This window comes from Pristiophorus japonicus, chromosome 10, assembly GCF_044704955.1.
Source record: "Pristiophorus japonicus isolate sPriJap1 chromosome 10, sPriJap1.hap1, whole genome shotgun sequence".
Lineage (NCBI taxonomy): Eukaryota > Metazoa > Chordata > Chondrichthyes > Pristiophoridae > Pristiophorus > Pristiophorus japonicus.
The window spans coordinates 24,822,550-24,850,461 of record NC_091986.1 but is presented as its reverse complement, the minus strand read 5'-3'; the positions used below and the strand labels follow the sequence as shown (position 1 = coordinate 24,850,461).

At 46.9% G+C, this 27,912-nt stretch overlaps 1 protein-coding gene across 9 annotated transcripts in view; it reads left to right on the top strand.

Annotated features, from left to right (window-relative positions):
• The first annotated feature begins 250 nt into the window (after positions 1–250).
• scel (sciellin) overlaps positions 251–27,912 on the top strand; it is a 94,540-nt gene continuing 66,878 nt past the window's right edge. For 3 of the 9 annotated variants that reach the window (XM_070891382.1, XM_070891380.1, XM_070891379.1), the window contains exon 1: positions 254–433. The gene's annotated coding sequence lies outside the window, so the exon portion shown is untranslated. Of the gene's footprint in view, positions 434–27,912 lie in introns of all 9 variants that reach the window. The other 6 variants (XM_070891378.1, XM_070891377.1, XM_070891383.1 and 3 more) reach the window with 5 other exon arrangements.

Sequence of the window (27,912 nt, the reverse complement as noted above, 5' to 3'; positions counted from 1 at the left end):
ATTTCCCCTGTACCTCGCAGACAGGTGCATCCGATAGCTATATTACAAATATGCTTGGGTGGTGGAATCTGCTCAGGTGCCGTTGCACTGATATGGAAGGAATGCAGTTTAGTTCAGCTGGGAGGGAGTGGCGGAATGTGGAAACTCTACTGCCTCTCTAATTCTTTTTTGAAATGCTTTCTGCTTGTCATGGATTGCAATGTACCCTCCCTTTTCTCCACCCAGAGGGAGTGAGAGTGTGAGTCAGTGCCACTGGGGTGGAAACCGATCACTACAGGAACAAATAAGCTGGGAGCTAGCTCCGACAGCAGAACCTTCACCATTACTCTTGTCAGCTCGCTGGAACTCACACCACGGCAAAGAGTATTCCGTACTTCGCACTGGAAGCAGAGTAGAAACTCCGAAGGAATTCCTGTTGAAAAAAATCAGATAGGTGAGTAACAGAGCATTTCACATTTGTATTTCCTTTAATCAATCTGACACTTCGGTACTTTCGAGAGGATTTGATCAAAGTTCAACCAGCAACTGATTTGCACCCTTTTGGTTTTGAATACGTAGCAGACTAAATGAAATCTTAGCGCCTTTAAAATGGCTCAAAGGACAATATTGTTGATCTGGCAGAGGAAACTTTCTTTTGAATTTGTCGGGTATTGTCAGCATTAATCCAGCAAGGTGGAAGGCTGCTTCTGGTGATAGATTCTGTATTTTGCAGCACAAAAGGAGTTTTTCCCTTCTTAAATGCCATTGTTATATCTCAAATTTTAAGATAAACTTGAATGCTGTGTAATCAAGTGAAGGAATTCCCAGCCAGCACCGTGTTAGACATTATGCTAAACATATATTTGATGCGGATATTGCCAGTAGACTTGTCAAGGCTCAATCATTAGGAGTGAAATGTAATTCATTCTTTGTGATTGTATTTCTTTGACATTGGTGTGGGGAGCCCTAGGATGAGGTACTTACTTATTTAGTACAACAGTATGACTATAATTATGTTTGAAATAAGTCACTACATTGAATGCCTCTGTCTTTACTTTGGTATATTTTTTAATCATTTTGGACAACTGAGGAAATAATTAACAAACAGGTAAATAATGGCAATGGTTGTGAAATAGTCACAAACCCAAGGGTGGTGTTTATGTTCAGGTGTGTCTGCGGTCGGGAAGGCAGAAACAAAAATGTGTTTGAAAAAAGGGTGTTTTTCGCTGATGATTAATCATGGGGATGCATAAAATAGCTCAGGCAGAGATGATTTTGTCAGCCAGGGGTCGAACATGCATTGACATTCATCCCCATGTTTAAGAGCCTCCAAAGCAATTTGCTGAGAACTCTCCACGTAAGTCCAATTTTTGTTTGCCCGATAGGGAGTGAACACCCTTTTTATTTAGTGGCGTACCTCACATACCTCTGTTCAGAGAATGTAGGCACAGTTGACAAGAGACAAAGCTAAAGAAGCCTCGAGTGCACATCAAAGGCACTATTGGAGTTTAACCATCTAAAATCACACAGACTTGCTGCTGCTAAATTTTGTCCAGATTGCCCATCTAGGACCACCATGCCCGTTTTGGAGTTAGCTTACAGGGTTATTTGGGCCAGAAGGGGAAGAATCCCAGCCCCAGTAACAGGTCTACCCCTCCAGGTCCCATCATTGAGCTTGGCTGGTTGGTCGATCATTAAAAGTAGCCTGAAGAGCTGCCTTCCTATCTCATTCAGGTTTTGGATGACTGAGTCTGCCATGAGTAACAAATTGGTTGCAATCTTCCATCGCCAGTCACGCCAACTTGATCTCAAAGAAACCCCATTTCCATCCTCTTTAAGGAAGATGGTCACTGGTTGGTCATTCGACTTGTGACAAATGGGGGCTTAAACCCTTGTTGGACATACAGCAGGTACTAGGAGCTCCTTCCAAGCAACATGCTGATCCGAACCAAAGTATGAACTCATTACATAACCTGCTGAATGGAGGTTCCAGTAGTTGGAAATGTGAAACATTAGCATCAATCAAATATCAAACCCTGGATACATGAGCGTGGGTTCACACACTTAGACTCCAATAATGCCGTCATGCAGCTGGGTCCCAAGCCTCAGAGTTTCCTCATCAGTTAGTTGTTGGAGATCTACCTTCAGCAATGTGAAAGGACCTATGTGGGACAGTTCGTGACATGCCAGCCACCTTGATGTTCTAGATGTCCAAGTCCAGAGGCATGTACCAGGTTTTCTCATCATCAACTGGCCAGTTGATGTCCTTATGGAAGTGGCTTTGATGAGGAATATTTCTGCCATGAGATTGATAACCCTCTAGAGTACGGAGAGACAGATCCGTGTAAATCAGAACCTTTCCTCTCTGCAACAATTTTCAGTTTTGGCCATAAGTTCACTTCACAGCTTGCTCCTGTAGATTGAAAGAGTTAATTGTAGGTCTGGGGTCACTGGGATTGAGGAGGTGAAACAGAGATCCAATTTTTAAAAATAAATGTATAATTTATGAAAACTGACTGCATGTGCCCATTGACTTCTTCCTTATCTTTTCATTTGGAAATGCTATTTTTGCAGTCTACTCCTGACAAGGATTCTACGTACATTTTTTAGTTTAGAAAAAATCTCAGTGTTATCACTGTTAATGAGATGTGATGTGAAACAAAGTTAAAAATAACTTCGGTTCAGATTCTCTGGAAGAACAGCTTTGGACTTTAGAAGGGTGGAGTTTAACACCTCCACCTAATGAGAAGAACATAACATGAAATGGACAACTTGGGGGCAGTGCAGTTGTTCAGTGAGTTGGATCCTATTGGATATAAATCCATAGCAAACCTACCCAAACTTCGCCACAGAGGGAAGAGTGTCTATTGCCATTGTCAGGCACTGAGTTGGAGGCGGGGTGGAATTTACGGCCGACAGGACTTACAACCAAGCAGTCTATTTTACAGCAAAAAAAGTCGATGTAAACAGAGTTTCTATGAATTGCAGCAAACAGAACTCCTGCGTAAAATCAATTCCAGCCACTTAATGCAGTGTTTACAGCGGGCGTGATTGACGGGGAATTACCCAATCATCTCCATTCTGGCTGCGAACCGTGGTGACACTATATACAGCCCACAGAGGGGCACCTAATTGGCAATCGTACTCAGAGAGATAATAAGGATGGCTGGTGTGAGAACTAAAAGGTGTTGCATTATGCAGACTACCACTGAATAATGAGATGGAGGAGTGATATCCTCCATTTCACTGGGTGTCTGATCTTAGTCACCTTACAAGGAAGTGCTAAATGACACCAGGCACCTTTTCCCTTTGATGAAAAATTGCATCAGGCACCTTAATCATGCTGTTCCTATGGGAATTCTGATGGTGGCGTGTATACCTCTAAGAGACTGCTGGTAGACTGGACTCTTGTGAGGCCACTAGTCATCATCAGAGAAAGATATAGCTCCAAATTGTAAAAAGGATGAGAGATAGACAGACGGAGATAGATTATGTGGGGAATAGAGTAGCATAAGCGTGAATCCTTAGTCAGATTGATGGAATGCTGCTCGCTTTCTCCTGTTGACTAGAAGGGTCCTATGTGACACGATTATGGGCAGTTTTTCGACGGACGTATACCAACAGATCCTGCCCATAATTTTCCATACAATGGCACTAAGTTGCAGCCTTACGCAGAGATACAATAAGCATGGTAGGTGTGGGAAATGGAAAATGTGGCACTGGTGCAGGAAGTGCTGTGCTGAGTTTGGAGGCTAAGGCCTGTGTACTGAAGAGAGTGTAGAATTCTACTTTGTGCCTGGAACTACACTTGGCTCGAGTGCAGCATAAACGCCAGCATGGACTGATTGGGTTGAATGGCCTGTTTCTGTGCTGTATATTCTATGTAATCCTATGTAACTACTATACCTGCCAATTGATACTAACACTGAGTGTCCAAAGTAGAAAACTATTCCATTAATCTAGTATGGATATCCCTTAAAGAAAGAACTAACATTTAGATAGTACATTTCATGACCTCAGGATGGCCGAAAGACATTTTGAAGTGTGGTTACTTTCTAATGCAGGAAATGCAACAGCAAATTTGCGTTCAGCATTTATCTCTTCCCTGTTTGCGCCCACAAGCAGCAATGAGATAAATGGACAAATAATCTATTTTTGGTGTTGATGGTTGAGGGATAAATATTTCCTGGGACATCAGGAGAGTTCTCCCGCTTCTTTCAATAGTGCATGGGCTCTTTTACATCCACCTGAGAGGGCAGAAGGGATGGCAGTTTAACATCTCATCTGAAAGACAACACCTCTGACCGTGCAGTACTCCCTCAGTACTGCATTAAAATATCAGCCTAGATTTAGTCTCTGGAGTAGGACTTCAACCCACAACCTTCTGACTCAGAGAACATAAGAAATAAGAGCAGGAGTAGGCCATACGGCCCCTCGAGCCTGCTCCGCCATTTAATATGGTCATGGCTGATCTGATCATGGACTCAGCTCCACTTCCCTGCCCGCTCCCCATAACCCCTTATCCCCGACAGTGCTACCTCTGAACCAAGGTTGACACACAATACACAAAAGCAGTCAAATAGAAATAAGTGTCCCAATATTCATGGACAACCACCCCAAATGGAGTTCCAAGTTAGATGCAAAAGTCTTTAGCTCCTGGTCATAAAAGTGTTTTTCTCCCCTTCACGGCTGATGAAGATGACCATATTTAGGTGATAGAGTAAATGAAAACTTTGCATTGGTTATTAAAATAAGGTGCACCACGTGAATCTTAGTGCCATTCCTGAGTGGATACAGCCCCACCCAAAACTTGCACAACTGGTTTGATTATTTGCAAACACACACACCCACACTCACACACAAATTCCTTGTTTAAGCTTGATTTTAAAGAATCAGCTTCTCTCCACCCAGATAAGTTAACTGCACAGTAATTCAGATTGACTGGATACGTAAGTTCAAATTCTGAATTTGTTGTCACTGGCTGGAAGGGATTTCAGATGGAACCGGTCCTGCATTCAATGCAGGGCTGGTGAGCAGATCAGTGTATTTCAGTGTGATGGATGTCGGGGTAGCAGCTCCCTCGGGAGCTCCCCTGCTAATCAGATCCTTGGCCCTCAACCTCCCCCCTCCCACTGCCTAAACTTCCCCAAGCCCTAGCCCTAATAGATTCCAATAGGGAGTCTTAAAAACTTAAATCCCCACCCTAACCACTAACCCCTAACCCCAACCCCGCGATTCCCAAAAGTTCGGGTCTATCTCAGGCCTTCCGCCACACCACACATCGGTGTTTCCCGGCTGGACCTCCTGCTGACTCGACACGACCTGGACCTCCCGGCTGGACCTCCTGCGGTGACTGGATGACTCGACGCGACCTGAACCTCCCGGCTGGACCTCTTGCTGACTCAATGCAACCTGGGCCTCCCGGCTGGACCTCCTGCTGACTCGACGCGACCTGGACCTCCCGGCTGGGCCTCCTGCTGACCCGACGCGACCTGAACCTCCCGGCTGGACCTCCTGCTGACTCGACGCGACCTGGGCCTCCCGGCTGGACCTCCTGCTGACTCGACGCAACCTGAACCTCGCGGCTGGACCTCCTGCGGCGACTAGATGACTCGACACGACCTGGGCCTCTCGGCTGGACCTCCTGCCGACTCTACATGACCTGGACCTCCCGGCTGGACCTCCTGCGGCGAGTGGGAGGCTGGACCTGGCTATCGGGCCTCCACCTCCTCCCCCTGGACCTCTCCTTTCCCACTGATGGCCTGGTCTCCTCTCCTCCTCCAGCATGTGGTGAGTACAATGGCTGTGACCCCCCTGCCTCCCATTCTGAACCCCAGTGCACCACTGGCCCCCCCCAATGCCTGCCCCCAACCAAGCCTTGGACCTCCTACCACCTGCGGCCAACACCTCGCCGGAGGCAATTAGGCCTATATAGCAGTGCCTGGTCTCCAGTCGTCCTAGACCCCCTTGCCACTGGACCAAGACCTCACTCAGCTAAGCCCGTGTGCAACGGCCACCCCATGTTAAAAGAAATCATGCCCAGGCATCTTCCACTCCTCTAACATGAAGTTCGGGACCTGGAACGTCAGGACCCTCATGGACAACCCCAACAGCGACAGACCGGAACCCGCACCGCCATAATTGCTCGGGAACTTAGACGCTTTGATATCGACATCGCAGCCCTAAGCGAGATCCAACGGGCAGGGAAAGACCAGCTCAAGGAACAAGGTGGAGGTTACACCTTCTTCTGGAAAGGGAAACCAGAGGCAGAACATCGCCTCCACGGAGTCGGCTTCGCCGTCAAAAACGAGCTGGTCGACCGCCTCAAAGACTCCCTCTGAGGGGCTAACGAACGCCTCATGTCGCTTCGACTCTCCCTATCCCGGAACCAGTGCGCCACAGTCATCAGTGCTTACGCCCCAACACTCGATGCAACAGATGAGGCCAAAGAGGGTTTTTACTCCAACCTTGAAAAATCCCTGACCTGTGTCCCTGCGGGCGACAAACTAATCCTCCTCGGCGATTTCAACGCCAGGGTTGGCAGGGTCACAGACCTCTTATGAGGCATGATTGGCAGAGAGGGGGTAGGGAAAGCCAACTCCAGGGGTACCCTACTCCTGACAAAATGTCTAGAGCATGAACTTCTCATCACCAACACCTTGTTCCGCCGGAGAGACAAATAGAAGGCATCGTGGCAACACCCTCGTTCCAAGCACTGGCACCTGCTCGACTATGTTATCATCCGAACCAGGGATCGCAAGGATGTGTGCATCACCCATGCCATGACAGGAGCTGATGACTGCTGGACGAACCACCGCCTAATCAGATCCATCATTGACATCAACATAGCCCCAAAGCAAAGGGGGCAGCAGAAGCAGTGTTGCAAAAAAGTCAATGCCAGGGCACATAAGGAGAGCCCTTTACAGTCAATATCTCACAGCTAACCTGGCATGCCTTGATGACCCCGAGACGCAGAATGCCCACAGCGCTTGGCCTGCCCTCCAGGCCTCCATAACCAGTGTCTGCAAGGAGACGCTCGGTCACTCAACCAGGAAACACCAGGACTTGTTTGATGAGAATGATCAGGAGATTCAAGAACTAATAGACTGCAGCGCAGGGCATTTCTGAGCTTTAAACAGCAACCCAACTCGGGAGCAGCAAAGCAGCATTACAGACGGCTAAAGGCTAAGGTCCAACAAAAAACCCAGGACCTAAAGAACAGGCGGTAGATGGAGAAAGCACAGGAGATACAGCAGCTGGCCGACAGCCATGATGTGCGAGGATTCTTCACCGCAGTCAAGGCCACATACGGACCAAACTCCCAAGGCCCCATCCCACTTCTGGCCAAGAACAGGGAAACACTCATCAAGGACACCGAGGCAGTCAGGGCCCGCTGGAAGGAACACTTCAAAGATCTCCTCAACCGAGACTCTGCCTTTGACTCGAGTGTTCTCGACTCCATCCCGCAGCATGCTACCCGCCACTACCTCAGCGAGACCCCAACACTGCATGAGGTAAAAAAGGCCATAAGACAGCTAAAAAACAACAAGGCTACGGGAGCGGATGAAATCCCTGCTGAGACACTGAAGTATGGCGGAGAGGCACTGCTGGTGCGAATACATGACCTCATCTCTCTCATCTGGAGGGAGGTGAGCATGCCGGGAGATCTTAGAGATGCAGTGATCGTGACCATCCTTAAAAAGGGGACAAGTCCGACTGCAGCAACTACAGAGGAATCACCCTGCTATCAACCACTGGGAAAGTCGTCGTTAGAGTCCTCCTCAATCGTCTTCTCCCCATGGCCGAGTAGCTCCTCCCGGAGTCGCAGTATAGATTTCGTCCCCTCCGGGGCACAACGGACATGATATTTGCAGCGCAACAGCTGCAGGAAAAATGCAGGGAGCAACGCCAGCCCTTATACATGGCCTTCTTCAATCTTACAAAGGCCTTTGACACTGTCAACCGCAAGGGCCTATGGAGCGTCCTCCTCCGTTTCGGATGCCCCCAAAAGTATGTCACCATTCTCTGCCTGCTCCACGACGACATGCAAGCCGTGATCCTTACCCAACGGATCCATCACAGACCCAATTTATGTCCGGACCAGGGTGCATCATCGCCCCAACCCTCTTCTCAATCTTCCTCGCTGCCATGCTCCACCTCACAGTTGATAAGCTCCCCGCTAGAGTGGAACTAAACCACAGAACCAGTGGGAATCTGTTCAACCTTCGCCGCCTCCAGGCCAGGTCCAAGACCACTCCAACCTCTGTCGTCGAGCTACAGTACGCGGACGACGCCTGCGTCTGTGCACACACAGAGGCTGAACTCCAGGACATAGTCGACGTATTTACCGAGGCGTATGAAAGCATGGGCCTTACGCTAAACATTAGTAAGACAAAAGTTCTACACCAGCCTGTCCTCGCTGCACAGCACTGCCCCCCCAAACATCACGGTCCACGGCATGGCCCTGGACAACGTGGACCACTTCCCCTATCTCGGGAGTCTCCTATCAACAAGAGCAGGCATTGATGATGAGATCCAACACTGCCTCCAGTGCGCCAGTGCAGCCTTCGGCCGTCTGAGGAAAAGAGTATTTGAAGATCAGTTGCTCAAAACTGTCACCAAGCTCATGGTCTACAGGGCCGTAGTAATACCCGCCCTCCTGTATGGCTCAGAGACATGGACCATGTACAGTAGACACCTCAAGTCGCTGGAGAAATACCACCAGCGATGTCTCCACAAGATCCTGCAAATCCCCTGGGAGGACAGATGCACAAACATTAGCGTCCTCGTCCATTCCAACATCCCCAGCATCGAAGCACTGACAACACTTGATCAGCTCCGCTGGACAGGCCACATAGTTCGCATGCCAGACACGAGACTCCCAAAGCAAGCGCTCTACTCGGAACTCGTCCACGGCAAACGAGCCAAAGGTGGGCAGAGGAAACGTTACAAGTACACCTTCAAAGCCTCCCTGATAAAGTGCGACATCCCACTGACAGCTGGGAGTCCCTGACCATAGACCGCCCTAAGTGGAGGAAGTGCAAGCGCGAGGGTGCTGAGCTCCTCGAGTCTCGTCGCCGAGAGCATGCAGAAATCAAGCGCAGGCAGCAGAAGGAGCGTGCGGCAAACCAGGCTCCCTGCCCACCCTTTCCCTCAAAGATTATCTGTCCCACCTGTGACAGAAACTGTGGTTCTCGTATTGGACTGTACAGCCACCTAAGAACTCATGTAAAGAGTGGAAGCAAGTCTTCCTCGATCCCGAGGGACTGCCTATGATGATGATTAACGAATGGCCCTTTTCTACTGATAAGCTCGAAGAGAATGGCTTTCAAGTGGAGATTTGTAACTCCTCAGTACAGTACCACTTCTAGTGCTTTTGTGTGCCTTTGGCCCTCATTTTAGGGCCAGTTGAAGGAGACTTATGTTTTCTAGGCTTCTCATTCCACTTTTGGGGTTCATGAAAAGTTAGGTCCTTCGTGTCATTGGAAGTGCAGTTCTTCTGCATCTTATAAAGCACTGACCACACTCGACCAGCTCCATTGGGCGGGCCACATTGTTCACATGCCTGACACAAGACTCTGAAAGCAAACGCTCTACTCGGAACTCCGGCACGGCAAGTGAGCCCCAGGTGGGCAGAGGAAACGTTTCAAGGACACCCTCAAAATCACCTTGATAAAGTGCAACAGCCCCACTGACACCTGGGAGTCCCTGGCCAAACACCGCCCTAAGTGAAGAGCATCTGGGAGGGCACTGAGCACCTCAAGTCTCATCGCCGAGAGCATGCAGAAAACAAGCGCAGGCAGCGGAAGGAGCATGCGGCAAACCAGACTCCCCACCCACCCCTTCCTTCAACGACTGTCCGTCCCACCTGTGACAGAGACTGTAATTCCCATATTGGACTGTATTGGACTGAGAACTCACTTTTAGAGTGGAAGCAAGTCTTCCTTGATTTCGAGGGACTGCCTATGATGATGCCTAGAGGTTACTGGGGCTTAGGAAATTTTAAATTATTTCTCATGAGAAGTAAAGAAATCTGTATTCCACTCCTTGCCCTAGTTTTGGATTTGACAAAAGGGGGCAAACCAATTTTTAACCTAAAGGTAGGGGGATAAATTGTAGCTATAATGGTTCATGTTCACCAGTCTAGTGAAATCGCGAAAGTATGTTTTATGTCTCAGTTCTCTTCTGCAATGTCTTCAATGAGAAACACTTTTAGCAGCAGGAACAAATAGGTAGTGTTGCTGAAATTCCAACCACTGTATTAAACTGGGACAAGAAAGGAGAAAAGATAATCCTGAGAACATATTACATTTCAGATTACTGCTAGGCATACAGGTAAACTCCCATCAGATCCCACCACATAAAAGGTTACCGCACAAGATAAAAGTTCACGGGGTTGGGGGTAATATATTAGACTGGATAGAGGATTCGCTAACTAACAGAGAACAGAGAGTCAGGATAAATGGTTCATTCTCTGGTTGGCAACCAGTAACTAGTGGGGTGCCGCAGGGATCAGTGCTGGGACCCCAACTATTTACAATCTATATTAACGACTTGGAAGAAGGGACTGAGTGTCATGTAGCCAAGTTTGCTGATGATACAAAGATGGGAGGAAAAGCAATGTGTGAGGAGAACACACAAAATCTGCAAAAGGACATAGGCAGGCTAAGTGAGCGGGCAAAAATTTGGCAGATGGAGTATAATGTTGGAAAATGTGAGGTCATGCATTTTGGCAGAAAAAAATCAAAGAACAAGTTATTATTTAAATGGAGAAAGATTGCAAAGTGCTGCAGTACAGCGGGACCTGGGGGGTACTTGTGCATAAAACAGAAAAGGATAGTATGCAGGTACAGCAAGTGATCAGGAAGGCCAATGGTATCTTGGCCTTTATTGCAAAAGGGATGGAGTATAAAATCAGGGAATTCTTGCTACAGCTATACAGTGTATTGGTGAGGCCATACCTGGAATACTGTGTGCAGTTTTGGTTTCCATATTTACGAAAGGATATAATTGCTTTGGAGGCAGTTCAGAGAAGGTTCACTAGGTTGTTTCTGGGGATGAGGGGATTGCCTTATGAGGAAAATTTGAGTAGGTTGGGCCTCTACTCATTGGAATTCAGAAGAATGAGAGGTGACCTTATCGAAACGTATAAGATTATGAGGGGGCTTGACAAGGTGGATACAAAGAGGATGTTTCCACTGATGGGGGAGACTAGAACTAGAGGGCATGATCTTAGAATAAGGGGCCGCCCATTTAAAACAGAGATGAGGAGAAATTTCTTCTCTCAGAGAGTTGTAAATCTGTGGAATTCACTGCTTCAGAGAGCTGTGGAGCTGGGACATTGAATAAATTTAAGACAGAAATAGACAGTTTCTTAAATGACAAGGGGATAAGGGGTTATGGGGAGTGGGTGGGAAAGTGGAGCTGAGTCCATGATCAGATCAGCCATGATCTTATTGAATGGCGTAGCAGGCTCAATGGGCCGTATGACCTACTCCTGTTCCTATTTCTTATGTTCTTATGTTCTTATCCTTGGTATTATCAATCAAGAATAATCTGAAATAAAACAAAAGAAATGGATCATAGGATTGAACAATTTTCAATTGATGTATTTAATTTTCATATTCAGTAATTGTTTTCCTAAACATGTACTGCTGAATCCGCTTCACTCATTACTGATGTTGAGCAGAAAGAAAAAGTGACAATTGCGGCTTTTATATGGTGGTTGCATCATTATGTTTCTTGTGTACTGAAGTAATATCTGCAACTGATGTTAAGTTTTTTTTTGTGAGTTGCATATGTATCTTTTAGCTATTTGAATAAGATTGTATGCATTCAACTAGAGGTCACAAGCTTGAGCAGGAGGAGAGAAAAGATTTTTCTCTTCATAGAGTATGGATACTCCCAGCAAAACTGATGCTGAGATGATTAACTTATTTGAATGGGAAGCTAGATAAATATCTCTCTGGGAATGTGATAGTCATAAAATCAGTATAAAAGCAGAGAAGTCCTGCTACATCTGTACAGGGTATTGATGAGGCCACACCTGGAGTACTGCGTACAGTTTTGGTCTCCGTATTTAAGGAAGGATATACTTGCATTGGAGGCTGTTCAGAGAAGGTTCACTAGGTTGATTCCGGAGATGAGAGGGTTGACTTATGAGGATAGGTTGAGTAGGTTGGGACTATACTCATTGGAATTCAGAAGAATGAGAGGTGATCTTATTGAAGCGTATAAGATAATGAGGGGGCTCGACTAGGTGGATGCAGAGAGGATATTTCCACTCATAGGGGAAATTAAAACTAGGGGGCATGGGACCGCCCATTTAAAACTGAGATGAGAAATTTCTTCTCTCAGAGGGTTGTAAATCTATGGAATTCTCTGCCCCAGAGAGCTGTGGAGGCTGGGTCATTGAATATATTTAAGGTAGAGATAGACAGACTTTTGAGCGATAAGGGAGTAAAGGGTTATGAGGAGCAGGCAGGGAAGCGGAGCTGAGTCCATGATCAGATCAGCCATGATCTTATTGAATGGCAGAGCAGGCTCGCGGTGCCAAATAGCCTTCTCCTGCTTCTATTTCTTAAGCTTTTATGTTCTTATAAGGATAGTTAAAAACTGAGATAATCAAATATTTCACAGGACAGCAAGGGGTCGATTTTAAGTCAAAGAGTGATCGGTGTGTGGGGAGGCCTGAAGTGTGTGACATAATCTGAAAGTTGGGAAGGAAGTAAGGTCTTGCTGATTTCAATGGCAAGGCCTTATTTTGAATTTTTGCACCTCTCTCCCAACCGAATCTGTCGGGAATGATGTCCAGGCCGGTAGTGGTGTGATGTATTTGCTTCCTGGGTTCTTTGCTTAAGAATTCATAGCAACACATTGCTAGTAAGAACTAGTTGGTTTATTAACAAAGGTTTAACAATCACACTACATATTATCAGTTCATCCATGAGGTTCACAACTGCATACCTCATCGTGGATGACCTAGCCCCAACTGAATGGGGTTTTATTAAGTCTTGTGAACATCACATGACTGGCTAAGCCACTCACAATGCAACAGCTCTACAACTCTTTTGTTAAAATTGCAGTTAGCAGAGGATAGTTTCGATCCATTAACCTCTGGGTTATGGGCCCAGCATACTTCCGCTGCGCCACTCTGTTGCTAGTACAACTCTTTTGGGGGAGGGAACAACTGCCCCTTTTTTTAATAAATGTTTTTTTTTTTGTTTGTTTTTTTGTGGGGTTTTTTGTGATTTTTTTGGGGGGCATTAAAACCATATATTTTACAAGTGTCCCCTTTCAAAGGGGAGGGGGACACTAAAACTGTTGCTAGTACAACTCTTTTGGGGTAAACAAAATTAAACATTAAATCAAGTGCCCCCCGATCTGGGGGACACTCCAAACACTTTACACGTGCCCTTTTTTTTTTGTTTTTGTTTTTTTTGGTGATTTTTGTGTTTTTTGGGGGGGTTTTTGGGCACTAAAATCAAAAATTTTCAAGTGCCCCCTATAAAAGGGGAGGGGGACACTAAAACTGTTGTTAGTACAAACCTGTGAGCATCCTCACAGGTGCATACAATACAGGTGGAAGCCGGCATATGGTAGCGGGGTGGGGAGGTGAGTGAGGGTGGTTACACAGCTGATATCAGTCGGGGGAGGGAGAGAAAAGATTGTTGCAGGAGAGGCCCAAGGACTCCTTGCAGGGTCCGAAGGAGCGTTCCTGATCATCCTGGCCCCCAAGGAATCCTGCCCATATTTAAAAGATTGAACCTACCATGGCTCTTCTGGCCACTCTTGTGCCTCCCACTAAGTTTCTCTGGCGGGTTTGCCACCAGGTGGGCCTCCCCCACCTCCACGAGTTCCAGTAAAAGTAGCATTGAGGTGCCAGTGATGTCATCAGACCATGACCACTGTGCTGCAGCATCTGGAGAGAGTGGGGCCTTCTCTGTGGAGAGCAGAAGGCGAAAGTCAGAAAAAATGGAAACGTGAGATTGGTTAAATATTCTGTTGTTTTACTCATTCACCTGTATGGATGAGGGAGTATGAACTGGTTAAATGGGTAGAAATGATTCATGATCAGATAGTGAGTTCTTGGGGGCAGGCTTAATGGACCTTTAATGTTATATCTGTAATGTACTTATGAATGACTCCACGAGGCAATGTGTTGTACTCAAACTGTAGTGACCTTGGTCCTTTATTCCAAACTCCAGAGTGAGGCACAAGCATGGTGTGCAGCCTTTTATACTGAGCCCTGCCACCAGGGCAGGAAACCCCAGTTGCACCCTCTAGTGGTGCCAGCATGTATATACACAGTGTAAACCTTATTGATCGTACATCAGGTAAACAAGTCTCCATCTTATGCAACCACACAGTGACTACACAGAGAGTACATCCATAGTCTGCATATACAACATTTACAAATTCCATTCTTTCAGGGAGACTTGCCGTGCCTCAAGCTGAACAGCTATTTGTGGTTTTGGGAGGGAACGGTCTGAATTTCCAGCTGGGTAATCGGCCACTGCTGATTTTGCAAATTACTTTACTTTGCCTCCACCAACACTGCCTTTTATGTTCAGAGTGGTGGCATTGCCTTCCTGCCAATGTGGACAGGCTATACCAATAAGGAACAGGGCGGTAGAAATTGCTCACTGTTTTATCCATTAAGAACATGTGCAGTGAATAGCCTGGGTTTCACTTTAAATCACGACGCTGGCCACATTTTCATTTCACCTTTTCCTTTTGTGCATAGACATGGCTACTCAGTTGATTCATCAGTGGAGCAGGATGAGTAGAGTTGCGTATTTGCATAGTTGAAGGAAGTGGCTGATGAAAATATTTAATAGTTCTTCATCCAGTCTGATCTAACGCAAGTTAAATTGAAAAACAAAAATACAGCAAAATGCATTATTGTTGGAACATTAAGATAGCTGTGCTGGAGTGCAACTATTGCTGCCATTTCACCAAAAATCAAGAGATCATAACCACTGATTTGACTTTAAAGTAAAGTCAATGCATTCACAACAACAACAACAATGACAACAACAACTTGTATTTATATAGCGCCTTTAATGCAGTGAAACGTCCCAAGACGCTTCACAGGAATATTATGAGACAGAAAATTTGATACCGAGCCACATCAGGAGAAATTAGGGTAGGTGACCATAGAGGTAGGTTTTAAGGAGCATCTTAAAGAAGGAAAGAGAAGTAGAGAGGTGGAGAGGTTTAGGCAGGGAATTCCAGAGCTTGGGGCCTAGGACACAGAAGGCACGGCCACCAATGGTTGAGCGATTATAATCAGGGATGCTCAGGAGGGCAGAATTAGAGGAGCGCCGATATCTCAGGCGGTTGTGGGGCTGGATGAGATTACAGAGATAGGGAGGGCGAGGCCATGGAGGGATTTGAAAACAAGGATGACAATTTTGAAATCGAGACGTTGCTTAACTGGGGGCCTATGTAGGTCAGTGAACACAGGGTGATGGGTGAGTGGGACTTGGTGCAGGTTAATGAATGGGTGATCCACTCTGCCAGGTTATGGCCCAGGTAGTGAAAACAAAAACATTTCCCCATGGTCCTTATACCAGTACAGGAAGAATAGCTGAACGCCTTTGGTTTCAATGAAATCCTGTGCAAATAGTGTTAAGTCGCGTTCGATTTGAAAGCTCTCCCGGAGAGTCCACACGAATGGCTGCCGGGCAAAGTGGAAAATATCATACTGGGGCTGGGTTTCAGAGACATTGTGGGAGAGGGATCGTTACTCTGCATTTAACCTGTGCTCACCTGATGGTGCTTGATGCTGACACCGAATACTCCATACGGAAAAAGCATGTTGTTCTTCAGCACTGGCAATCCTCGATTCGACCAACACACAACATGCCAAACAAAACATCAATTCACAGAAAGAAGTCTCTGGCTTAATTTTTTTGTTTGGCAAACATTTAATTGAGATAACCTCATTCGCATGAAATGTGGTCAACATGCATGCATGTGAACGTCTCTGTGATTGCCAATGCTTTCCTTCAAAGCTCAGCTATGAATAGTTGACATTTTGGGAGAGGCACTGGAGATGGCTGTTGGCTCCGCAGGACCATTTGCAGCAAGAATCTCTTGCTTCATTATAGAGAGGAAGAAAATTGAAGAAGATAAATCGCAGGATGGATAAACAGACAACCCTGTTTTATTACCAATGCAATGAACTTGTGTTTTTGTTGCAGCAGATCCTGCAGTAGAATGTGCCAAATCGAGTCTAATTCCCCTGGGTCTCGATCTTACTGCTACTGGGCTAGTAACTCAGAGGCCTGGACTAATAATCTAGAGACACGGGTTCAAATCCCACCATGGCAGCTGGGAAATTTAAATTCAGTCAGATAAATCTGGAATAAAAAAGCTCGTATCAGTAATGGTGACCATGAAACGGATTGTCGTAAAAACCCATCTGGTTCACTAATATCCTTTAGGGAAGGAAATCTGCCATCCTTACCCGGCCTGGCCTATATGTGACTCCAGATCCACAGCAATGTGGTTGACTCTTAACTGCCCTCTGAAATGGCCCAGCAAGACACTCAAGGGCGATTAGGGACAGGCAATAAATGCTGGCCTTGCCAACGGCACCCAATTCCCCTGAACGAATAAAATAAAAAGGATGCTGTATCATTCATCAGTGAATTACTGAAAGTAACATCCCATGTAGACAAACATCAATTCATTGTTGTGCAAAAAGTGGTGCAGAATTGTGTCTATAACAGTGGCAGTTACTGCTAAACTGCTTTATTTGGATGTCGACCATTTATACACTCTAAATTGGATTGTTGGTCCAAAGTTTGCTGTAGCGGGGAATCTCATGGCATGTGGCATTAGTTAGACTCTTTCCTGCACCCTTCAGCACGATTATGAGTTGCGTCGTAACTGGCTGGAACTATGAGCTGATAACAGAGCGGCAAGGACAGTGAGGCATCTGGAACTATAGTCAACGATGGGACCTGCAGTCCATCTCCTTAACCTTAATGGACTGAGAAATAAACAGAAATGACAGAGAAGGAAATAAGGGTGACTTAGAGTCGAATGAGGCACAGAAGGATAAATAAAGGGAGCAAAATCTCTAAGAAAAGTTTGCGACATGCAGGAACAAGAATCAAGAGTTTAAATTGGTCCCTTTCTAGACTAGAGAGATTGATTGGCATTGCATTAAAAATGATCACCTCGTTCAAAGGGTACATACGCTGTTAATTAGAAGCCCTAACCATCTGCGTCGAGCTTAATGGACAATTAATGTGCAAATCCAGCAAGTCCTTATAAATAACAGGGATTCTGAGGGCGAGATTCCGTTTGTGCGAAGCAAACAGCAGAGCGTTTTAAATCGACCAGCAAGTTCTGGAGATTAGCAACTCATGGTATATCTCTTAATCCTCTGTACTTGCTGGTCGATTTGCGCATTAATAATGGCGTGCGCCGTGAACTCGCCATTACCTTTCCCAGGAAAATTTTACCCAATATAGTTGTGAAAAAACGTTTCAAATCCAGATCAAGGAGTTTATTGGAGCCACCAAGGTGAGCCTTTGATTGTCTTCCAATTTCCCTGAGCAGTGGAATGCAGTTATGACAGGGTGCATGTGTAAATGACCCCCACCTAGAAACTCCTCGTTTAATCAACCTGTTCTACAGGAATAGCATCTGAATTACTGCACTAACTGGTTTAGATACTTTAGCTAATATCATATGACTCAAATCTTTTCACTTTGTTTTATGGGAATAAAAAACAATGCTGGCAACAGGACAATTACGGGGTGAAATTTAGCTTGGATGGTAATGCAAATCGAGCGATAGTGCCTCGGCAATCCTTTTCACATTGAATGGAGAAGAAAATTGGGCAGAGTATAAAACGGGCTGCCCGTGCGCTGTAGCCCATTTTGCATTAATGCCCAGCGACAATTGAGAAACGGGATACATGTTCAAGTCAGGATGGTGTGTGACTTGTATGGGAACTTGGAGGTGGTGGTGTTCCCACGTATCTACTACCCTTGTCCTTCTAGGTAGTGGAGGTATTGGGTTTGGGAGGTGCTGCCGAAGAAGCCTTGGCGAGTGGCTGCAGTGCAACCTGTAGACAGTACACACTGTAGGCACAGTATGCCGATGGTGGAGGGAATGGATATAAAAGCCAGCAGTTGCAGTGCCAATCAAGCAGACTGTTTTGTTCCGGATGGTGTCAAGCTTCTTGAATGCTGTTGGAGCTGCACTCATCCAGGCATGTGGAGAGTATTCCATTACACTCCTGACCTGTGCCTTGTAGATGGTAGAGAGGCTTTGGGAAGTCAGGAGGTGGGACACTCGCCACAGAATAGCTATCCTCTGACGTGCTCTAGTAGCCATGATATTTATGTGGCTGGTACAGTTCAGATTCTAGTCAATGGTGACTACCAGGATGTTGATGGACCTGAAGCCATAAGACCTCACAAGGTCCACAGTCAGTGTTGAGGACTCCCACCCGACTGTATACCACTGTGACCCCACCTTTAATGAGTCTGCCCAGCTAGTGTGACAAGACATACCCAAGGATGATGATGGAGGAGTCTGGGACGTTTGGCTGATGGGTATAATTCTGTAAGTATGACAATGTCAGGCTATTACTTGACTAGTCATTGAGACAGTTCTCCCAACTTAGCGACCAGTCTCCAGATGTTAGTGAGGGGGACTTTGCAGAGTTGACTGGGCTGGGTGTGTCGTTATCGTGTCCTGATTCGATGTCTAGGTAGCAGCTGAGAGATCCATCTGGTTTTATTCTTATTTTTCTATCTACCAGTTTGATACAACTGAGTGGCTTACTCAGCCATTTCAGAGGGCAGTCAAGCGTCAACCATATTGGGGTGAGATTGGAGCCACGTTTAGGCCAGGCCTGGTAAGGACAGCAGCTTTCCTTCCCTAAGGGACATTAGTGAACCATTTGGGTTTTTAATATGAATCATCCAGTTTGTTAAACAAATGAACCACTCCTTTTGTAGTTGATTCTAACTCTTGACTCTGCCCCCGAGCCTGTTCCACTAAGACTATCACCATTTACATAGGGTAGATCAAGAAGCAGAACAAATGTTTTCAGTTGTTATATTTGGAAGTGTGAACCTGGAATTTTGTGCTGTGCGTGATAGCTTGTTACATGAAGTGTCATTACAAATGTACAGTGTTTCTACTGACTGTCAGTTTGTCATTATTCAGCTACTGTGCCCAGCAGGAAAGAAAGAAACTCACGCAATTTTTTTAGCCCCTTAGATCTGTTACTAGAACATCTTTTATTGACTGTCTTCAAATACATTGGAATAAAGTGCTGTATCTATTCCTCCCCTGCTCTGTCCGTTGCAACATTAAAATACTACACTGATCAAGCTGTCCTGGAAGAAGGAGGGTGTCTTAATAGGGAATGAGGACTTTAATCAATTCCTTTTCAACATTTATTTTAGTTAAAGTAAGATTGCTTTTAACTGTAACACTGCCACAGGAGTAGGCCCAGCTGTAGCAGTGATGCTGTAATATTAACGAGGTAATGCTAACGTCTCCAGTGGTATGGAGCTCATTTGAGGAGGTTCTTTTTTACATGCAGTGCAGGTTACAAATTTAAAATGAGCGCCATTATCACTACTGATGATACTTGCTGCCGTACCTCTGGCCTGTATGGACCATCCTCTGACATCGGGAGGCTTCTCCCTCTGACATTGCGGCATATCCCTGGTCAGGATATTAGAGTCACAAATGCAATTTCTGAACAGTTGCCCATGTGATATCTAGCAGATGACTGTTGTTTGCCCCTGGCCACAAGTTCCCTGAATCCCACCCTGCCACATAAGGGGACAATTTCAGAGCACCAAGAGCCATAATTCGGGCTTCAAATAGAATAAGTCCATCCTTGCGATGAATCAACTGGAATAGGCTCTACGAGATATTAATCTTGGTCTTTAGTTCTGATAGCAATAGTGGCCTAGAAATTGATCTCAGGCGGTGGCGCTAAACAGGCAGTATCGGATCGGCCCCTCGTTCCACGCAACACCTGAGATTCAGTTCCGTTGCAGTTAAAGGAACTGAATATCAGTCGCTGCATATAACAGGCATCTGATCCGATAATGCCTGCTTTGTGCCACCGCCCCAGACGAATTTCTAGTCCAGTGTGTTTGACTTTCTAGCGTGGCTGGCAGCAGAAAATACCTGGCAAAATTGCCCTTTTTTATTGCCCCATTACCGCCTCCGGGGGCACTAATGGAGCACAATGAGGTTATCACCGGGGGAAGGGGTTGATAGCACTCTTGGAGACATTGTCCCAGAGGTTTGGGAGGCGTTGAGCGTCCGCGTAGCGCTGACGTTGCCGGTGCTGTGAGCAGCGCCGTACTCCCGCCCCGGGAGCGCCCCTCCGTGGATGCGGAGTGCCTCCGATATCACTCCACCTCCGTTGAGGGATGGAAGGGCCGAATTCCGCACCGGGGACGGAATGTCCGGACCGGGCGATAAATGTCCTGGTCCCGGAAAGTTACCGCCTCCGAACGGGGCGCGGGGCAATATTACCCTCTTCATTTCTTTACTGAGGGAGGTGAGCAGCACATGTTACCGTACCACAGGGGATATCCTCATCCAGGCCTGATCATGCTCAACTGAGTTTGGAAGTGCAGCAGTTAGCTCATCAGAAATCTGCATGTTGTGCCTTCGGGATTGAAGCTCCATTATTGGCCTGTCAGCAAAAGAATTATCACCAACAAAGAAAAAACAGGAAATAAAAGGGGAAAAACATGTTTTACAAACTGTTTCTTTTTATTTGAAAAGTGAGGAGAGTCAGACAAGCCATGTCTCATTTTGGTCTTGATAATGTCATGCACAAGAGATGTGTTCTGCTGAGACTTACACCCATGTTTTGTGCACTTGGAAACAAATTAAAAAGGTTTGCTAGAAACATTTCGCACGATGCCTCTAGTTTAATGAAAGATAAATCAGCTAGCATGGGTAAATATTTGTGTGAATATCTGAGGTATGGAGTTACAACAGCATTGTTCCAATACGTGCTATATTATCGATTTTAAAATTAACCTGTAAGCTCTGATTTTCTATAGCTTTGCAGAAATATCTTCTTTTGTTTGTGCTTAGAATATTTTTTCTGTAACGCTAAACATTAAACAGTTTTTCACAAAACCGAAAGAGTGAATATATGGATAACATCTGAGCCCTCTACTGTAAAGGTACATAATTTTGGAACCGGGAGTTATAATTGTGTACCAGTCAACCAACATTATAACCTGCAATGTGTAATTTGATATACAGAGATAGTTGCCAACGTATAGGTAAATCCACAGGTAAATCCCCGGAGTTCACAAAACATATATAACACCCACAGTTCAGACAAAACACAGTGCTAACATTATCCCCATTTCAGACACACACACAGCTCTAACGCTCCTCACAGTTCAAACAACGCACAACATAGAACACCCAGAGCTCAGGCAACGGACAGTGCTAACACTTCTCAGAGTTTTACAATGCACAGGACTAGCAGCCTCAACAGTTTGGACAATGCACAGTGCTAATTTTGGAGGTGGCAACTCACAATGGTAACAGTAGAGGCGCTAACACTGCGCTAATGCTAGCACGCAGCTGGTCACCAGAAGCAAGTATCGAGTCTGAGTCCTGGCCACATTTGATCGTGGCTCCAAGAACTATCGCCTGTGTTGCCAAAAGACCTGTGCACTGTCTGCAGTAGCTTTTAAAAGAAATCATGGCAGTGACAGAAAAGTTGACTAGTTGTTCACAATGGTACAGCAGAGATATATGACCAGCACTGCTACTGTTGATTCTGAAGTCATTGAAGGTTGGAATTCAGGTAGAGCAGGTGGTTAAGAAAGCAAATGGCATGTTGGGCTTCATAGCAAGGGGATTTGAGTACAGGGGCAGGGAGGTGTTACTACAGTTGTACAGAGCCTTGGTGAGGCCACACCTGGAGTATTGTGTACAGTGTTGGTCTCCTAACTTGAGGAAGGACATTCTTGCTATTGAGGGAGTGCAGCGAAGGTTCACCAGACTGATTCCCGGGATGGCGGGACTGACCTATCAAGAAAGATTGGATCAATTGGGCTTGTATTCACTGGAGTTCAGAAGAATGAGAGGGGACCTCATAGAAACGTTTAAAATTCTGACGGGTTTAGACAGGTTAGATGCAGAAAGAATGTTCCCAATGTTGGGGAAGTCCAGAACCAGGGGTCACAGTCTGAGGATAAGGGGTAAGCCATTTAGGACCGAGATGAGGAGAAACTTCTTCACCCAGAGAGTGGTGAACCTGTGGAATTCTCTACCACAGAAAGTAGTTGAGGCCAATTCACTAAATATATTCAAAAGGGAGTTAGATGAAGTCCTTACTACTCGGGGGATCAAGGGTTATGGCGAGAAAGCAGGAAGGGGGTACTGAAGTTTCATGTTCAGCCATGAACTCATTGAATGGCGGTGCAGGCTAGAAGGGCTGAATGGCCTGCTCCTGCACCTATTTTCTATGTTTCTATGTTTCTATGTAAATTTTGATCTCACGTCTTGTGGGACCCATCAAACATGAAACCTAAACTGGGAACTGATTCACCCTTGGGAGGTATCACTTGAAGAATGTATCATTGCGTCGCTCATGGCTTAACGCCCGGCCACAGGGATTTAATGGCGCCCGGAAACTTTGGTTGACTTTTACTGATGGAGCTAACAGTTATGGCCTCGCCATTTAACGACAGCCAGATCATGATGTCAGTACGCATACAACGTCCCGCTAGTGGCCCGGATGTGAACCTCGGTTTGTGCGCCTCACTTACCGACAGCTGCTGAACATCAAGCAGTCTCAGCTCCCTTGGGCGATACCAGGAGGGTAATTAAAGGGATGAGCAACAGGGTTACTCAGAGTTCACGGGGAGTGCTACAGTGCGTGCATCTCTGGGATTGCTGAGGCAGATTGTCTTCAAAGTTGCAGTTAAGTCGTGATTTTAGGTGTGCATTTAAATGGGTGCAGTGCTAGCATGTCACCTTCGCCTCCTGCAAGCAACTAGTAGGTGACGTCTACAGAGAAGGGAGATTGGAAATGTGGGGTCATGATTGAGGAGACCCTGGGGCAGGAGGCCTTCCACCCCCTTCCACCCCACGGGTTTATCGGGAGCACGTCTCATACCTAGACAGGTCTGAGGAGCAGTGCGTTTAAAGGCTGAGGTTCCACAAGGAGGCAGTCACCGAGCTATGCCATCTCCTGCAGCCAGACCTAGAGGCTGATATCGGGACCAGGACCTCGCTGTCCGTCGCACCGTGGTGCTCAGTTTCTATGCCTCCGGCTCCTTCCAGACTACAGCAGGGGACATCTGCAGTGTTTCTCGCAATTTGCTGCTCATTGCTGCATCCGCAAGGTCAACCGATGCTCTCTGCCGCAGGAGAATGGACTACATAAAGTTTCCAATGACGAGGAAGAAACAGGAGGAACGGTCATGTGGGTTCACCAGGATAGCGGGCTTTTCGATGATGCGGGGCGCCATTGATTGCACCGACGTGGCATTGCGTGCACCACACCAGAATGCGGAGGTGTTTCCCAACCGCAAGGGCTACCACTCTCTCAATGTACAGTCGGTGTGCGACCACACACAGCACATCCTCGCGGTGAATGCCCGCTATCCTGGCAGAGCAGGATAGCACCGTGATAGTGGGAGAGCACTGTGCCTCGACTCTTCCAACCGCCACATGAAGGTCGCGGCTGGCTGCTCGGCGACAAAGGCTCTGGCCTAACCACCTGGCTCATGACAGCCCTCCGCAGCCCCAACACCCGTGCTGGGCATCGGTGCAGCGAGAGTCATGTGGCCACCCGGAACCTCAAAGAGCAGACTATCGGGGTACTAAAGCAGTGCTTTTGATGCCTTGACCGCTCAGAAGGCAGCCTTTGGTACTCCCCTGATCAAGTCTTGCTCGTCAATGTGGTCTGCTGCATGCTGCACAACATGGCCATCATGAGGGGAGAGGAGAAGGAGGCAGAGGAAGAGGAGCATGACGATGCGCAACATGGCGAGGCAGACGAGGAGGAGATCAACAGCCACAGAAGAGGCACTGTGCCAATGCTGCCGCTGCAAGGGTCGCACTTCAGGGCCTCATCCTGCATCGATTCCGATGAATCAACGACCAGATGATGACTGGGCCTTTTGGTCACATCGTTATGTGCTGGGCTCATGGCACAGCTCCGTGAATTTCTCCATTCATACACATGATGGCAAGGCAAATGGTCAAATCAACATTTTATTATCTCTAACAAGAGTGTGCCCTCAAGCAGCACACCAGCAACTAATAAAGAATGCACCAAATGAGCCTTGAAACAGCATCACACACAAGCAACTTCATGATTATATATACAAATGCCTCTCCCACCTGAAATGCAAGACTGGCTCCCACAAGCCATATTATGTCAAGACCCTCCCACGAATAACAGTCATCAAACGTCAGCAACAAAATATTGGATAAATACTTGAAAATGAAAAATTTGCTGGGTAATGGGGAAAGATTGGCGGGAGGGGGAGGTGGAGTGGAACTAATTGGATAATTCTACCAAAGAGCTGGCACTGGTACGATGGGCCGAATGGCCTCCTTCTGTGATCTGTGATTAAAACAAGAGAAGCTGAACCAAAGTGGATGACGTTTGTCCGGAAGCTAAACTCTTCGCGGGGACCGATTTGAATCAAATTCAATCCACCGGTATTATATTTGCAAGATGTGGGCATCTGGCCATGGTAGGCCATGTCATTATTGTGACTTACTCTCATATTTCCCACCCCTTCCCCTTTCCCCCCTTCCCACGCCTAGCGCCCCTCCTTAATGTGTCTGTGGTGCCTGCAGCAAGGCTGCTTGAGGGCTGCTGTGTCTGTGAGGCTGAGACTGCAGATTTCCTACCAGGATGCCTTGGCCCAGCTCTGGGCGGGAAGGCCCAGCTGTGGACTGCACCACCTCGGCATGGGCGGCAGCAGTTTGGGATAGGTGGGGTGCAGATCGCGGCAGGCGTAAAAGCGGAGTGGCAGTGGTGGGAGCCGGAATGCTGTCATCGTGATAGGGGACAGCAACTTCCATTTCCATCGACATGCTGCCACTTCCCCAGTGCAGAGCCTCAGCATACAGAGCAATCGGCCCGGACACAGATCGCTGGCCTGCTTCAACACTGTGAGCTCCCCCTTGGACTGTGGGGGCTCCGGAGAGGGTGGCAGCAGTCAGTGCTTGCGTCTGAGTCTGCATGAGAGCAGACTGAGTCTGCAACACAGCAGACTGAGAGTTGATGCCACCCACCAACCAGTGACTGCATCACATCACGAAGGCCTTGAGTCGCTTCGGCCTGTGCTGTGATAGCTGCTGCCATGTCAGCCATGGCACACACCATCACCTCTGGGTCCCCGTGGTTGCTCGTCGACTCCAACAGCCTTTGGTACTTGCCAAGATGGGCTCGATGGTCTGCTCAGAGTCACGGGCAATGCTTGAGGCGGCCTCCCCCAACCTCACAGCGAGTGCATCCATGCACTGTGGGCCCCTTGCCAATGCAACCATAAGCTCACTGTGCATCCCCTGAGACTCTCGCCACACCCTCCAAATCCAGGTCCTCATCTGAGCCAGGCTCCGCAGGACTCAGGCACCGACTCACCCTCTGGGTAGCTGGCCTCCGAGCTTCCCTTCCCGCTGGGCGTTGCTGCAGGTCACTGGGTCGAGGAACTTCAGGTTTGTCAAACCCCAGGAAGATCGGCTCGTCCATCGAGGTGGTGTCCCCACTGTCTGGAGCAGATAGATCCTGCAGGAGTGGCAGAGAGCTGTCGCCCCCTTCCTGCTCGTCTCCCCCGTCGTTGGAGGTGGACACCTCAAGGACAGGCTGTTGCGCTTCTGGCTCATTATCTCTAAGCACAAAGCGACGGAAGTGGGGTGAGCAACAGGATAGGTAGGGAAGAAGGAGGTTCCATTGGGCATTTATATGTAAAGTGGCCAATGCATGTGGTTTTAGGGGTAAATGGTCTCATTTAAGAGGGAAAGGGGATGAACATACCGTCAGTGTCCCCAGGGGGCTCGGCTTCCCCGACCTCTACCGCACCCACTTGTGCACGCATGAGGGCGGCCGCTTGCTTGTCCACCTCCGTGAGGGCCTGGAGCTCAGGCTCCCCACCTCCGGTCCGCGTTTGTTGTCGCCTGTTGTGAGCGCGTTTCGCCTGCAGTAACAAACAGAAGAAGGTTGATGGAAAGGATACTCACCCTGACGACCCGCGTGAGGTCATTCAACTTCTTGCGACATTGTGTCGCAGTTCTGGGTACCGTGTTCCTTGCAGGCATGCGCTGTGCCACCGACCTCCACAAACACTGAAAACCACTTGGTGGTGACCTCCTGCCACTCTCTGGCTGCAGGACATTTGTTCACCTCTCAACAGCCTCCATCAAAGCCTCCAAGGCCGTGTTGGAAAACCAATGGGCACGCTGGCGAGCTCCAGCCTCAGCCATGCCGCAACACTGACCAGACTGCGATGGTGAACCTGCGCCTGTGCAGAGTCATCTTGCATCCCCTTTAAGACCATCGCCTCATCCACATTTGCTCTGGCAATTTATCGCAATGATTTTTGACTTCCCCGCTCCAAGAGAATTGTGCAATGACTGATTTACCGATCCATTTCCCTCTTGGGGTGCTGAAGCCAAATTTTGCGGTAGACTGTGTTAAATTTCATAAGGCGCTACAGTTGCCGCAAAACCGGGATTAACGCCTCAAAATGGACAATACCAAAGTTCTATCCCTTTGTTCTTACACATCATTAAAATGTTGCAAGCATATAATATGCAATTATTCCATAATCAATTTGGTTGGCCAGAACTTAGGTGTGCAGAAAGTCTGCACTGGATTAGAATGGGATGGTCTTATAGGTGAAAATTCTACCACTGACAGTCCTTTATTCCCATAAACAATTCAATTGGTAAATCTAAACATGTTTTTGCAAGGAGGTTAGCATTGTTTGTATGTCTTCTTAGAATATACAGTTATATTATTCAGGAACACAGTGAAGGCATGCAGAACAGTTATTGGTAGTCAAGGATCATATGCTAAATACTGTGATCTACCAAAATGTTCAAGGTGCAGAGAAATAGACAGCTTAGTATAATTTTAAGGAAAACAATTCCTTTACAATGTGTTGCTACCAGATTTTTTTTCTACAACCAATATATATATAATAATTTACAGGTGAAGAGATAGTTTACTTTTGAACTTGATTTTGTTGACATTCTTGTCTCTAATATTTTTGATTTGAAATAAGACTCCCACATCTCCTTCATTGCTGTTGTGAAATTTCCTCCATAATGCCTAACCTTTCCTCTTCCTCTGGCCTTCATGTAAAAGGGGATGGAGTATAAAAGCAGGGAAGTCGTGCTACAGTTATACAGGGCATTGGTGAGGCCACACCTGGAATACTGCGTGCAGTTTTGGTTTCCATATTTAAGAAAGGATATACTTGCTTTGGAGGCAGTTCAGAGAAGGTTCACTAGGTTGATTCCGGAGATGAGGGGGTTGACTTATGAGGAAATGTTGAGTAGGTTGGGCCTCTACTCATTGGAATTCAGAAGAATGAGAGGTGATCGTATTGAAACATATACGATTATGAGGGGGCTTGACAAGGTGGATGCAGAGAGGATGTTTCCACTGAGGGGGGAGACTAGAACTGGAGGGCATGATCTTAGAATAAGGGGCCACCCATTTAAAACAGAGATGAGGAAGTATTTCTTCTCTCAGAGGGTTGTAAATCTGTGGAATTCTCTGCCTCAGAGAGCTGTGGAAGCTGGGACATTGAATAAATTTAAAACAGAGATAGACAGTTTCTTAACCGATAAGGAAATAAGGGGTTATGGGGAGTGGGCAGGAGTCTGGACCTGAGTCCATGATCAGCCATGATCGTATTAAATGGCAGA